Below are 13,541 nucleotides of genomic sequence, written 5' to 3' on the forward strand. Positions count from 1 at the left end.
GATAATCTTTCTAATAATGAACGCAGGCCTTGACCGTGAGGACAAGGGAATAAGCCCACGTCAGCGAGCCTGGCTGCCCCCTTCCACAGGGGGAGGGCCGGGGCACTCGGCGTCCCGGGGGCAGGGCTGCGCAGCGCGGCCCAGGAGAGCCCCCCGCAGCCCTCGCGCACCTGTCAGCGACGAGGGAAATACGAGCGGCGCCCATCTGCTAAGCCCAGTTGATCCCCTGCATTACGAGCACCACGAGGCCAAGGACTCCCCAGGTATGCCATGTGCACTGCCAGCCTAGTTATCTGTTCACCGGATTTATAGGGGGTCACACGGGGCTCTTCGATCATTTACTGAAAGGAAGCAAGCTCCAATTTTCACATCTGGAGCAAAGAGGAATGACTGCGCCCAGAAATGCATCATCATAACAGTGGGAGCGGGAGAGACCACCTGTCACCTCTGCTGAGGCAGAGAACGGGCACCGCCGTGCGGCCACACAGGCACCTATGAAGCCCACCAGAGCCTTCAGCTTGGGGGTGAAACCACCTGTCACCTCTCCTGAGGCAGAGAACGGGCACCGCAGTGCAGCCACAGGGGTGCCTACGAAGCCCACCAGAGCCTTCACCTCGGGGGAAAAACCACCTGTCACCTCTGCTGAGGCAGAGAACGGGCACCGCCATGCGGCCACACGGGCGCCTACGAAGCCCACCAGAGCCTTCGGCTCGGGGGGTGAAACTGCCCTCGGATGCAGTGACCCGGAGCCGGCAGAGAAATCTGGGCCAGCACATCCCTGCCCTTCCTCTGCATTCCCGAACTCCAGGCTCCGCAGAGGGAGCGAGACGAGCGCCTACGGCCACCGGCGCCAAGTCAGGAACAGAGAGACGGCTTCCGTGAGGAGTGAACACCACCTTTCAACACAGAAGAGAGTCCCGCGGGTGAGAGGGAGCCCTGCTAACAAGGACGCCGGAGAAGACAGTTCTGTAGCTTTTGAGATGAGAAAAATCTTAACTAGAGCCCAAAGAATGAGGTGCTCAAGAGAAAGGACAGCAACACCTCCACACCTGGGCCGCACCATTGGGAACCACCTGTGACGCTCTTTAAAAGCCCCCATGACCAGCGCGCACACCGGGCCAGCTACCGGAAGATCACTGGAGGCGGACTGCGGTGCGGGCCACGGCTGGGAGCCGCCAGATTCGGGACGATTCTGCAGACACCGTCCAGAGCACAGTCGGTTTGAGTGTGACTGTGGGCCACTTCCACCAGCTACGATGATGGACCAGCCACTCACACCCGGCCTGGGAGGGGCTCGTGGCCACGCACACACAGCTCCCCACAACACATGCACCATTCAAACGCAGCACAGGAGAGGTTACCCACCCAGAGGACCTGCCTGGAAGAGTGGGGTGCAAAATCCCTCGGTCGGCGTTTCCAGGGGGCACCTCCCCGGCAGCACCGTGGGGGTCTGTGAGCCCAGGCTGCGTCGGGAGCTGGCCCTTGGCCCCCGCTGGGCCAGCATCCCCCAGGGAACGAGCTTGTTTCAGGACGCCACCAGGCCCCGCACAACCTAGTGTGTGAGGGACGACGCAGATGTCCTTAGCAAATCACACACAGGATCAAAGAAACAGGTACACTTCCAAGCTGCTGCTCCTGTACTGATAAAGATGGAAAGTTCACTTTATCTGAGTTTTTTTTTTAAAGTCCTCACTGTTTACCACTGATCCATTCCAAGTCCCCCTCCCCCCGTTTAAATTCAGCTTCAGATCAGAATTCAGCTTAGATAGTTCTATTTAGTTTTATTGGAAAGCAAACTTTTGGCAGGGGTAGGAAGAGCAGAGATATATACAAAACTTCGGCAGGATCAATTTGCATTTATTCAAAGCATTTACAGGCAAAATTTGACCCAAGAATTTAAATAAAATCAAACATACTGCATACATCCTGAAAGATAGTTTAAATAAGAGAACATTTTACAGCATAAATTTAGAAAGGCAGGGAAAAAAACATACAGAGATATTAAATCTAAGATGTTTAACAACATGAGCTGTGACGGCAGACGGCCTGGGTTTGAACCCATGCACAATGCCCTGAACCGCGTTTCAGAGCCTCTGCACCTCGACTGGTGTTTGCGTCAGAGGTTCTAAGGGCAGACCATCAGACCATCAGGCTCAGATCCGGGTCTGCATGTGAGCGGTGTGAGCACACGTAACCTCCCCGCGCCCGCCCCCTCACCCCCGTGACCTGGAGCAAGAAATGGACCTACCTCGGATCTGGAGAAACCAGAACCCTCGCGCACAGCTGATGGGAATGGACAGCGGTGCAGCTGCTGTGGCAAACAGTCTGGCGGTCCCTAAAAATATCAAACACAGAGTTACCACAGGGTCCAGCAATTCCACATCTGGGACAATGCCCCAAAGAGCTGTGAGCAGACAGAGGGACAGATATTTGGACACCCGTGATCACAGCAGTATGTTCACAACAGCCAAAACGGGGCCACGGCCCAAGGGCCCGTCAACACAGCCATGGACAGAATGCAGTGCACACCCACGGTGAAGTATTACTCACCCTTAAAAAGGAAGGGGACTCTGACACGCTCTGACATGGATGAACCTTGAAGATAACTATGCCAAGTGAAATAAGCCAGTTATGAAAAGACAAAACACTGCTTGACTTCATGTATATGAGTACGCACAGAAACAGAGAGAACGGCGGTTGCTAGGGGCTGTGGAGGAGGGTTGGGGAATTAGGAGTTCAGTGAGGATGGAGGTGAGTACTACACGTAATATGCCAGCAAATCTGGAAAACTCAGGACTGGAAAAGGTCACTCTTCGTTCCAATCCCAAAGAAAGGCAATGCCAAACACTGTTCAAACTACCGCACAATTGTACTAATCTCACATGCTGGCAAGGTAATGCTCAAAATTCTTCAAGCAAGGCTTCAACAGTACATGAACTGAGGACACCGAGATGCTCAAGCTGGATTTAGAAAAGGCAGAGGAACCAGAGATCAAATCACCAGCATCTGTTGAATCATAGAAAAAGCAAGAGAATTCCAGAAAAACATCTATTTCTGCTGCACTGACTACACTAAAACCTTTGGCTGTGTGGATCACAACAAACTGGAAAATTCTTAAAGGGATGAGAATACCAGGACACCTTACCTGCCTCCTGAGCCATCTGTATGCAGGTCAAGAAGCAACAGTTAGAACCAGACATGGAACAACGAACCGGTTCCAAATTGGAAAAGGAGTACGTCAAGGCTGTATACTCTCACCATTATTTAACTTCTATGGGAGTACATCCTGAGAAATGCAGGGCTGGATGAAGCACAAGCTGGAATCAAGACTGCCGGGAGAAATATCAATAACCTCAGACATGCAGATGACACCACCCTTATGGCAGAAAGCGAAGAGGAACCAAAAAGCCTCTTGATGAAAGTGAAAGAGAGGGAAAAAGCTGGCTTAAAACTCAACATTCAAAAAACGAAGATCATGGCATCTGGTCCCATCACTTCATGGAAATAGATGGGGAAACAAAGGAAACAGTGACAGACTATTTTTCTGGGCTCCAAAATCACTGCATTTGGTGACTGCAGCCATGAAATTAGAAGACGCTTGCTCCTTGGAAGAAAAGTTATGACCAACCTAGACAGCATATTCAAAAGCAGAGACATTACTTTGCCAGCAAAGGTCCGTCTAGTCAAGGCTATGGTTTTTCCAGTTGTCATGTATGGATGCGAGAGTTGGACTATAAAGAAAACTGAGCACCAAAGAATTGATGCTTTTGAACTGTGGTGTTGGAGAAGACTCTTGAGAGTCCCTTGGACTGCAAGGAGATCCAACCAGTCTATCGTAAAGGAAATCAGTCCTGAATATTCATTGGAAGGACTGATGCTGAAGCTAAAACTCCAATACTTTGGCCACCAGATGCGAAGAACTGACTCAATGAAGACCCTGATGCTGGGAAAGATTGAGGGCAGAAGGGGGTGACATAGGATGAGATGGTTGGATGGCATCACCAACTCGATGGACATGAGTTTGAGCAAACTTCGGAATTGGTGATGGACAGGGAAACCTGGCGTTCTGCAGCCCACGGGGTCGCAAAGAGTCACACGTGACTGAGCAACTGAACCGAACTGAACTAAGATTCAGTTTGGGGAGATGAAAAAGTTCTGAGTTGGATGGTGGTGAAGGTTTACCCAAAATGTGACTGTACTTACTTAGTGCCACTGAATTGCACGTTTAAAAATGTTTAAGATGGTGATTTTTGTCTTATAAACTTTATCATAATTTAAAAAAGAAAATGAACAAGATCGACTAGCTGCTAACTGACGGATCTGCTGTGAGGACTGGCCATCCATGAAGCATTTACAGCACCGGGCACAGGGCGGTCCTCCATGAATACGAGCTGCTGCTGAGTCGCTTCAGTCGTGTCCAACTCCACAGACGGCAGCCCACCAGGCTCCTCTGTCCCTGGGATTCTCCAGGCAAGAACACTGGAGTGGGCTGCCATTTCCTCCTCCAAATACAAGCTTCTCTCTTCCTTTCCTGTCTCTGGAGCACCCCCTTCAGGCCCCACTTCGGGTTCTGCAGAAACAGATGCTCAGTGACTAGACTCTGACTCCCCGCCCCCAGAGCTGTACACCTTGTGCGGTGGGGCAGCTCCAGCCCTGGGCTGCCTTCCAGGGCAGATGCTCTGGTATTGGGACAAACCCACTGCATCAAATGAAGATGAAGAAACCACCTAATTTCTGCAGTCTTCACACATAGAGCTGAGAGACCACATTTAAAAAAAAAAAAAATGATTTTGTCTATTTCCTAAATTGTTTGTGAATAATTTTGCCTCAAAAATAGGTTCACAGGCTAATGCTATCACACAGGTCTGATAGTGAAGAAGAGAAAAAAAGTTGCCCTGATATTCATAAAAATTCTTTCTCCTTTAATCATAATCAAGACTATTTTACTTTGCTTCATCATTTAAAAGTCACTTCATTATGAAAACGTTCAAGCATATACAAAGGTAGAGACCTAACTGCTGCTGCTGCTACGTCGCTTCAGTCGTGTCCGACTCTGTGCGGCCCCACAGACGGCAGCCCACCAGGCTCCCCCGTCCCTGGGATTCTCCAGGCAAGAACACTGGAGTGGGTTGCCATTTCCTTCTCCAATGCATGAGAGTGAAAAGTGAAAGTGAGGTCGCTCAGTCGTGTCCGACTCTTCGCGACCCCATGGACTGCAGTCTACCAGGCTCCTCCGTCCATGGGATTCTCCAGGCAAGAACACTGGAGTGAGGTGCCATTTCCTTCTCCAATGCATGAAACTGAAAAGTGAAAGTGAAGTCGTGTCCGACTCTTAGTGACCCCATGGACTGCAGCCTACCAGGCTCCTCCACCATGGCGGAGGAGCCTGGTAGGCTGCAGTCCATGAGGTCGCGAAGAGTCCTAACTAGCCCCTGTGTATCCCACTTAATAGCCAACTTTAACCTCTCTGACTACCTAAGACTCAACATCCTCCCCCAAAAGGCTGGAAAAAGAACACCAGGATGGTTACATTGAAGCAGTGTTCATTTCTAACAATCCTTATTTTCATCATTACTACTTTACTCTTAGTTCTTTTTTGGTATCTTCTCACCTGCTTTCCTTCTTTTTCTTTGAAACTACAAATAATTGCAATACTTACCAGGCCAGGGTTATTGTGAGGATATAACCAACATGAAAGTGCAGAGCTTGATGTCTGACACGTGAGACACTCCTGAGAAATTTTACTTCACACACACACACACACCCTCCCTCCTCTGCTCTCCATCTTCTCCTTCTGACACACCAGTCCTGCTCCCCCTGCCCCTCTGCTAAGCCAGGGATCCCAAACACAAATGCTTGACCACAAATGCCTAACTCACCTAGAAGACCCCAAATATAAAGACAAATCCAGAAAGTGGATAAACTGAGATGACAAATGCATTTAACATTTAGGGTTGGGGCTCAGCGACAGGAACCTCTTGAGGTTCATTAGTGCTCAGACTCTCGGTCGTGTCCAACTCTTTGCAATCCCATGGCCTGTAGCCCTCCAGGCTCCTCTGTCCATGGGATTCCCCAGGCAAGAATACTGGGGTGGGTAGCCATTTCCCCCTCCAGGGGATCTTCCAGAGCCAGGGATTGAACCCACATCTCTTACATCTCCTGCATTGGCAGGTGGGTTCCTTACCACTGCACCACTGGAAAAGAGCAACATTTAGCGTACTAGCCACTAAAGTAAAAATTAAAAACATGCCCTGTCCAGTGACTGTATGTTATTACCAGAAAAAGCAGGCTAAACACAACACTGCAAAACAGCATGAACAAGGATTCCCATGCAGGTCGTGTCTGTGTGTGTGCTTATATTTTAAACATTAAACCCTTTTTTGATGATCCAAGAAGTTTTATATGCTGATGAAATTCATTCCTTGCAGTACTTTTTGCCAGTGGCAAACCTGCCACCTCTAATTTGTTTTAAAAGGAATTCTAATCACCCGATCAATCATACTCTTGACCTTCGGCCTTCGCGGTCGCCCCGCTGTGGTCGAAGCTGGCTGTAAAAGTCCGCGTTCTAACAGTGCTGTCGTCCTCAGGCTCCAAATCGCCCAGGACAGGAATGCCATCTGCCCCAACCCTCCGGCAGAGGCAAAAGCGGCACCTGAAGCTTCTAATTCGTCTTCTACCGAGATTCTTTCAGTAAGACTGAATGTCTAAGATAGTATTAAGTAATAACTTTTCCTCCACTGGGGTTTAAAGACTTATAAATCATCCGAGTCTTTACACAGTGAAATCCGGTCTCTTCATTACAAAATTCAACAGGTCATTTTTGCTTTTAAATAACTTTTCTTTCTGCAGAGACATAGTGACCGAGTAATAATCCTTCCAGACGCCCCCTCCCCTCTGAGCACACACTCAGTCTGAGCTGCACGGGCGGCCACCATCTGGCTGTGAAGAGGTGTCCGCGTCTGCCCCCTGCCCTCCTTGTCCCCACCAGGCTCCCTGGGTGGCATGCCGCAGGGCACACCCGTGACGCAGCCAGGACCACCAGGGAAACATGAGGGGTGACCGCAAACAGACACGGGCACGTCGAGTGGAGCAGCGGGCTTGGGGTGGAGTGAAGGATGTGATCATTTTAGACCCGCTATTGCAGGGGCTGGCGGGACAAGCAGATGGACACGTGCAGTGATGTTCACCTCGGTGGCTAAGTCACAAGGCGAAGGAGCAGGTCAAGGGGGGTGGCCCCGGGCGGGGGGGGGTGGGGGGCGGGCGTGGAGAGCCCACCCGTGGAAGGAGGAGAGCTCAGCTCTGAGCATCGAAGCTAAGACAGGGGAGCAGCACTTCAAGGAGGCAACTGCAAACTGGTCGCGTGTGAAACACCACAGCTAAACTGCAGGGGCTAAATGAGGGGTCAGGTAACTTAATCACGACAAAGTTCTCCATCTTCCAGAAGCTGTTTCAGTGATGAATAAGATGCACTTAAAACGATATGCAAATGCTATCCCAAATGAAAGGCACACAAACAGAAAGCGCTGAGGAACAGGATACCGAGGCCACGGTGGGGTGGTGGGGGCTGCCGAGCACAGAATCAGGCTGGGAGGCCCAGCCCACTCGCTGACCCCCCGCTCAGTGGAGAAGAGCCAAGTGACCGGCCCCCAGATGCTCTGAAGGCACCTGCAGAAACACGACACTCCCTCTTCATGAAGACAAGCTCTTAAAATAGGAACAGATAACGACTGCATTAATAAGACCCCAATATATCCACCCAAACTCTGGGATAGTGATGTGAGAAACCCTGAAAGAAGGCCAGAAAGTCCAACTTCCGAGTAGAGAAATGGCAATCAGAGAGTGCCACCAAGTGCCCCGAAAGGAATCGGAAATGCCTCTGAAAGCTATAGAACAATGTGCAAACTCAGAGAAATGCAAATTAAAACGCAATTAGATTTTTGAAAATCTACAGACTGGGGAAGAGCGTGTTGATACCATATTACAAGGGTCTAAGAAACGGGCATTAACGGTAAAACATCTATAGAGGAAAAGTATGACAACATATTGACATTTAAAAGGCACATATTTAATTCAACAATTCCACCTGCAGTATATTAAAGACTCCCTTCTTGCACAGGCACAACACGAGGCATGAACAAGCATACTCACTAAACGATCTTGATGGCACACGATGTGGGTTACAACCTGGGGACCTGAGACCACTCCCGGCCTCCCCCCGCCCCTTCAGTCCGTCGGCAGGGCCTCGGAACTGTCTCTACAGGGTCGCCACCATCCAGCCCGCCTGCCCACCCTCACAAGCCACACAACCCTCAGCATCCTCCCAGGGCAACTGAACAGGCTTTAGAGCCTTCCACTCGGAACAGTCGCCTCCTCTCATGCACCATATGTGCTGTGCCCAGATCTGGGCATTCCAGGCGGTGCTGGTGCTAAAGAACCCACCTGCTAATGCCGGAGATGTGAGACATGGGTTCAGTCCCTGAGTCAGATCCCCTGGAGAAGGAAATGGCAACCCACTCCAGTATTCTCGCAGGAGAATCCCATGGACAGAGGAGCCTGGTAGGTTATGGTCTATGGGATCACAAAGAGTCAGACCAAGCGACTAAAAAGTATCTGGTGAGGGACACGCTTCCCTTCAAATCCCCCAGATTCCTGGTGCTCACGAGGGGACTAAACGCCATCCTGACCCCGTCAATTTAGATGTGTCCAGTGGTCACAGTGATGTTATACTAAGGTGCGTTAGTCACTCGGTCGTGTCCAGCTTTGTGGATCCCATGGACACAAAGGCTCCTCTGTCCATGGGATTCTCCAGGCCAGAATACTGGAGTGGGTTGTCATTCCCTCCTCCAGGGGATCTTCCTGACCCAGGGATCGAACCCAGGTCTCCTGCATTGTAGGTAAATTCTTACTTAGCATTATACTAAGGTGGGAGGTATTAAAAATACTAAGTGACTGTTTTTGGTTCTTTTTTTCTTTCTCAGTGGAGACTGGTAAAAAGTTTGGAATCCCAAGCACATGAAAACATATTCAGGGAAGTCCATCTTACCATCTGTCACTAAAAAGTCATTCTCTAGAGTTACTGTTTTCTCAAATGAGCAAGATGATCTTTCTCGAGGTGAGCATGTTAAGGTTAGTGATGGCTGGGGGCAGGGACTAAAGCAGATAATTTCGGGTCCTTAATGAGAAGTGTCTGCCATTTCCCAAGGTAAGGCAATTATGCATTAGGTAGGCCAAGGTTATCTTAAACGAGGTGATTCCTGGAGACACGTAGATATTAGTATTACATATTAGTTTGGACAATAATTTATGGAAAAGAATTTTAAAACTCATCAAATTCATAGAAATAAAAGTAAAACAGTTGTTCCCAGGGGCCAAGGGGAGAGGAGAGGGGGCAGTCAGGGTTCAACAGGGTCTGGGAAGATGAAAAGTTCTAGCAACAGGATGGCAGTGATGGTGAATGCACTAACGCCACTGAGCCGCACACGTTAAAATGGCTAAGATGCTGCCTTTTATTACATCGATATATAAACACAATTTTTCAAAATCCACCATGAAAATGAATTTTAAATATTTTATTTTTAATAAGTAAAAGATGCAACTACTAATTCTTTTTATTTCTCATATCAAGACCTAAGACAATATAGACAAAGCATCAATACAGACAATACAGACAAAAGTGTAATATAGACAAATAAATCAATAGAGACAAAGTGTAAATCTTATGGCTCTAATGCAGTAATTATTACAGTTTATCTTGATAATTCTTTTTCTAACCCTAGTGTCACTTGGAAAATACTAACATATAAAATTTAATCTGCTAATTCTCCTTCTTTTTAATTCCACTCCTCACTTAAAAAGCTTTCGGCCTTCAAGGTCAGGTGCATGCCATGTAGTCAGAAAGCAATTCTTACGTAAGTAGCAGCTGACGGTGGTTAGCCGCAGAAGGCTGGAATGCAGAGAACTCAGCCCTTGTGCCTGAAGGATCCTCCCACAAACTAAAGCCCGGAAGGGCTCCGGACTATGGATAAAATGCAATTAAAATATTAAAAATTTAAAAAAATAAAGAATGGGCGGAAAGTGCAACGACAATCCTAAGTCATGGAAGGCCACTGAGGACACAGGATCTTCTTCTGCTTCTCAAGCAGACCATAAAACACGCCTGTCGTGCACTGTAAAACAAGCTGCACTCGCACTGCCAGGAGCAGACCTTCTCAAAGGCTGTGAGATTACATGTGCTCAACGGGTTTGTAGTCAATGGTAATGTTTTTCAAGGTTAGAAGCTAACAAAATCACATCCTCTAGACTGAGGTGTCCAATATAGTAGCAGCTAATCTATATACAGCTACGTAAACACCAGGGCTTCCCCGGTGCCTCAGACAGTAAAGAATCCCCCTGCAATGCAGGAGACCCGGGTTCAGTCCCTGGGTCGGGAAGATCCCCTGGAGAAGGAAATGGCAACCCCCTCCAGTATTCTCATCTGGGAAATCCCACGGACAGAGGAGGCTGGCGGGCTACAGTCCATGGGGTCACAAAGAGTCCGACACAACTTCGACTAACTAACACTTCCATGTAAAAACTAAAGTTAAAAATTCAGCTCCTTAGTTGCAAGAGTCACATTTCCAGTGCTCAAGAGCCACATGGGGGTGGCGGCTGCCACAGTGGACGAGGCAGACAGAAACACTTCCATCTTCCCTGAACGTCTCCTGGACAAGAGCTGCGCTGGCACTAAGGGCCGTTTCCCGAAGCGCCCACAGCAGCTTCCGTCCACTCACCTTACACACGTGTGCTCAACTCCACCTATGCGACAGGCCCGGCGCCAGCTGTCCAGCATGGCAGTGAGTAAAACCAACAATTGAAGTAGGAGAAAAAGAGAAACCCCAAGATACAAATGGAGACACTATTTTTAGTTATAGGTAAGCAGGCGGGGAGGGCTGGCTGCAGAAGTCACCTTTAAGCCAAGATTAGAAAGATAAGACATTTAAGTAGACAGTTTCCAAACAGAGGGGCTGAAGAACCCATGTGCTCAGCTGGGAGGGGGCCTGCATATTCCAGCAGCTGATTCTCCTGCTTCTGCAGCCGTCTCATCAGACCTGAAATACCGAGCAGAGCAGTGAACTGACACCCAATCTATTCTGGGGGAGTCGGACAGCGGTCCAGATAGAATCCTCAGCCCTTCCTTGTCCTCCAAACCACCCACCTTTCTGCCATTTCATTTCCGGAAGGACAGACTTCTGAGTGGGCAGAAGCAATGAACTTTGTTACTTCTTAGCAGGGAAGGGGCTAAGTGAGGCTCCTGAGCGACCCTGCGCCCTAACGGGCTGTGTCCACATGGGCACTGGAGACACCTCCATCCCAGGCTGAGCAGCTTCCACGTGGCGGAGCTGTCAGCGTTCCCGCTGGGGGCCGACCGCTCACCCTGACCTCAAGCTGCAAGACCCAGCTGCCAGGATGACCCTCACTGGGTGGGTGATCTTTCCCAGGTGGCGGGCACCTCCGCCGGGTCACTGCCCCGCAGACAGCACACTGCTGGGGGGCTGCACACACCCTCCAGGCCTTTGAACATCTCTGCCCACAACTCAGTGGCCCGATCACACACCGCGTCATTCTCCCAGCTTCGCTTCCTTCTCTTCCTTCACAACCAAGCGGCCGTGCCTCTCACGGTCCCGGCATCGTCACAGGGGCTCCCAGGCCTGCAGGACGCTCGCCCGGGGCCTCTACACAGAGCCCTCTGGGGAGCCCGTGGCATCTGGAGAGCAGTGTCTGGCCTGCCCTGGTCCAGCCACCCACCAGGAAGCCCCTTCCCACCCCAGTCATGCTGGGAACAGAAGAACAGAACCTCCACTGCTGGGATGAGCTGCAAGGCTGAGACTGGGGGGAAGGCTGCCTTCTCACACCGAAGTAAGTCAAATGTGGACGTTATGCTTATCCCGTCAGGCTTTGATTTTTCCGTCTTAATGAAGAAAAGGCCAGTAACAGAACTAAGTAAACAGAAAGCCCCAGGGGGGTGGACGGTTACGGAGACTGCGTTAGGGAGGCCTGTCCACACAGGCCCTGACACCCACCGGAAGCGACGTTTCTACCCAAACATGTGTCAGTAGTTAAAATTGGGTTTCTTTCAAAGTATGCCATTAACCTTTTGGATAAAACTTGGTAAAAAAAAAAAAACTTCATTTTCCTTTATTTTGCAGAAAGCATAAGCTTCTGGTGTTAGAATATTATGTGAATGCAACACAAAAAACGAAACACACAAAAAACCTATGCGCCCGTCAGACCTGGTTCACTCTCAGCAACCACAACCCCTGCACACCGTTTCTCCAGAAAACCAGAACAGAGCGTCTCAGCTCAGACACCTCGGACCAGGGGGCTGATAAGCTACACACAGTCACCGCTTAGTTCTGGAGGCTGGAAGCCCAGGACCCGGGCTGCCCGCAGATTTGGAGCCAGGTAAGAGCACACGTCGGAGAAGGCAATGGCAAGCCACTCCAGTGCTCCTGCCTGGAGAATCCCATGGACGGAGGAGCCTGGTGGGCTGCAGTCCATGGGGTCGCTAAGAGTCGGATACGACTGAGCAACTTCACTTTCACTTTTCACTTTCACGCATTGGAGAAGGAAATGGCAACCCACTCCAGTGTTCCTGCCTGGAGAATCCCAGGGATGGGGAAGCCTGGTGGGCTGCCGTCTATGGGGTCACACAGAGTCGGACACAACTGAAGCGACTTAGCAGCAGCAGCAAGAGCACACTTCCTGGATCACAGACTGTGTCCTCACACAGCAGGCGGGGCCGGGGGGCTCCCTGTGGTCCCTTTTATAAGGACACGCATCTCATCCTGGGGCTCCGCTCCCATGACCTAAGCACCTCCCCAAGGCCCACCTCCCAACACAGCACATGGGGGTGAGGATCTCAACATATTATTGGAGCTGCGAGGTGATGGAGAATGGGTGGGGGACTACCGCTGACAGGGATGGAACCAGATCGTTATACAGGGAGCTGCAGAAGTCCCAGTAGGGGATTATAGAGAGGGAAGCCAGGGGAACTTTGGGAGACCACTGTAAGCTAATGATAGGGCAAGCAAGCCTATCATAACATCTAGAACAAAGCAGGCCTGCTTAACTACAGAGTGTGACATATGCCCCAGGTCATTAGGTGAAAGGAAAAATGTTACCACCCTTCTGCTGATTTGAATAAGTGCTATGACCTTCCTAGTATGACCTCACAGAGACGCTCCAGCCCTACGTGAAGGAGGAACTCAACACGTGGTCTTCTCCCCTCCTCAACTGTCCTTGGATTATAAAAATGCAGCCCCCTCGCCCGGCCCTTGCATCTCTCACGAGAAGCCTGTATTAATAAATCTACTGCTTGCCTGTCACTTCCCCTCTCCCTGAATTCCTTTTGCACTGAGACACAAAGAACCTGGGCATCAGTAAGTCCAGACATCAGGTGAATGATTACAATTAAAAGGCCGTGGGTTAGAGTCCCAGCGTGAGCTGCAGAGTTTCACAACCGTTCAGCTTATGGCACAAACTCATGAGAAGACGTTCCTGGT

The 13,541-nt window shown here is 50.0% G+C and overlaps 1 protein-coding gene across 7 annotated transcripts in view; it reads right to left on the reverse strand.

Moving 5' to 3' along the window:
* FARS2 (phenylalanyl-tRNA synthetase 2, mitochondrial) overlaps positions 1 to 13,541 on the reverse strand; it is a 307,704-nt gene that overhangs the window by 291,346 nt on the left and 2,817 nt on the right. For all 7 annotated transcript variants that reach the window (XM_027525048.1, XM_027525046.1, XM_027525047.1 and 4 more), the window contains one exon: positions 2,249 to 2,335. The gene's annotated coding sequence lies outside the window, so the exon portion shown is untranslated. Of the gene's footprint in view, positions 1 to 2,248; positions 2,336 to 13,541 lie in introns of those variants that run through there.

Source organism: Bos indicus x Bos taurus, chromosome 23 (assembly GCF_003369695.1).
Source record: "Bos indicus x Bos taurus breed Angus x Brahman F1 hybrid chromosome 23, Bos_hybrid_MaternalHap_v2.0, whole genome shotgun sequence".
NCBI classification, from domain to species: domain Eukaryota; kingdom Metazoa; phylum Chordata; class Mammalia; order Artiodactyla; family Bovidae; genus Bos; species Bos indicus x Bos taurus.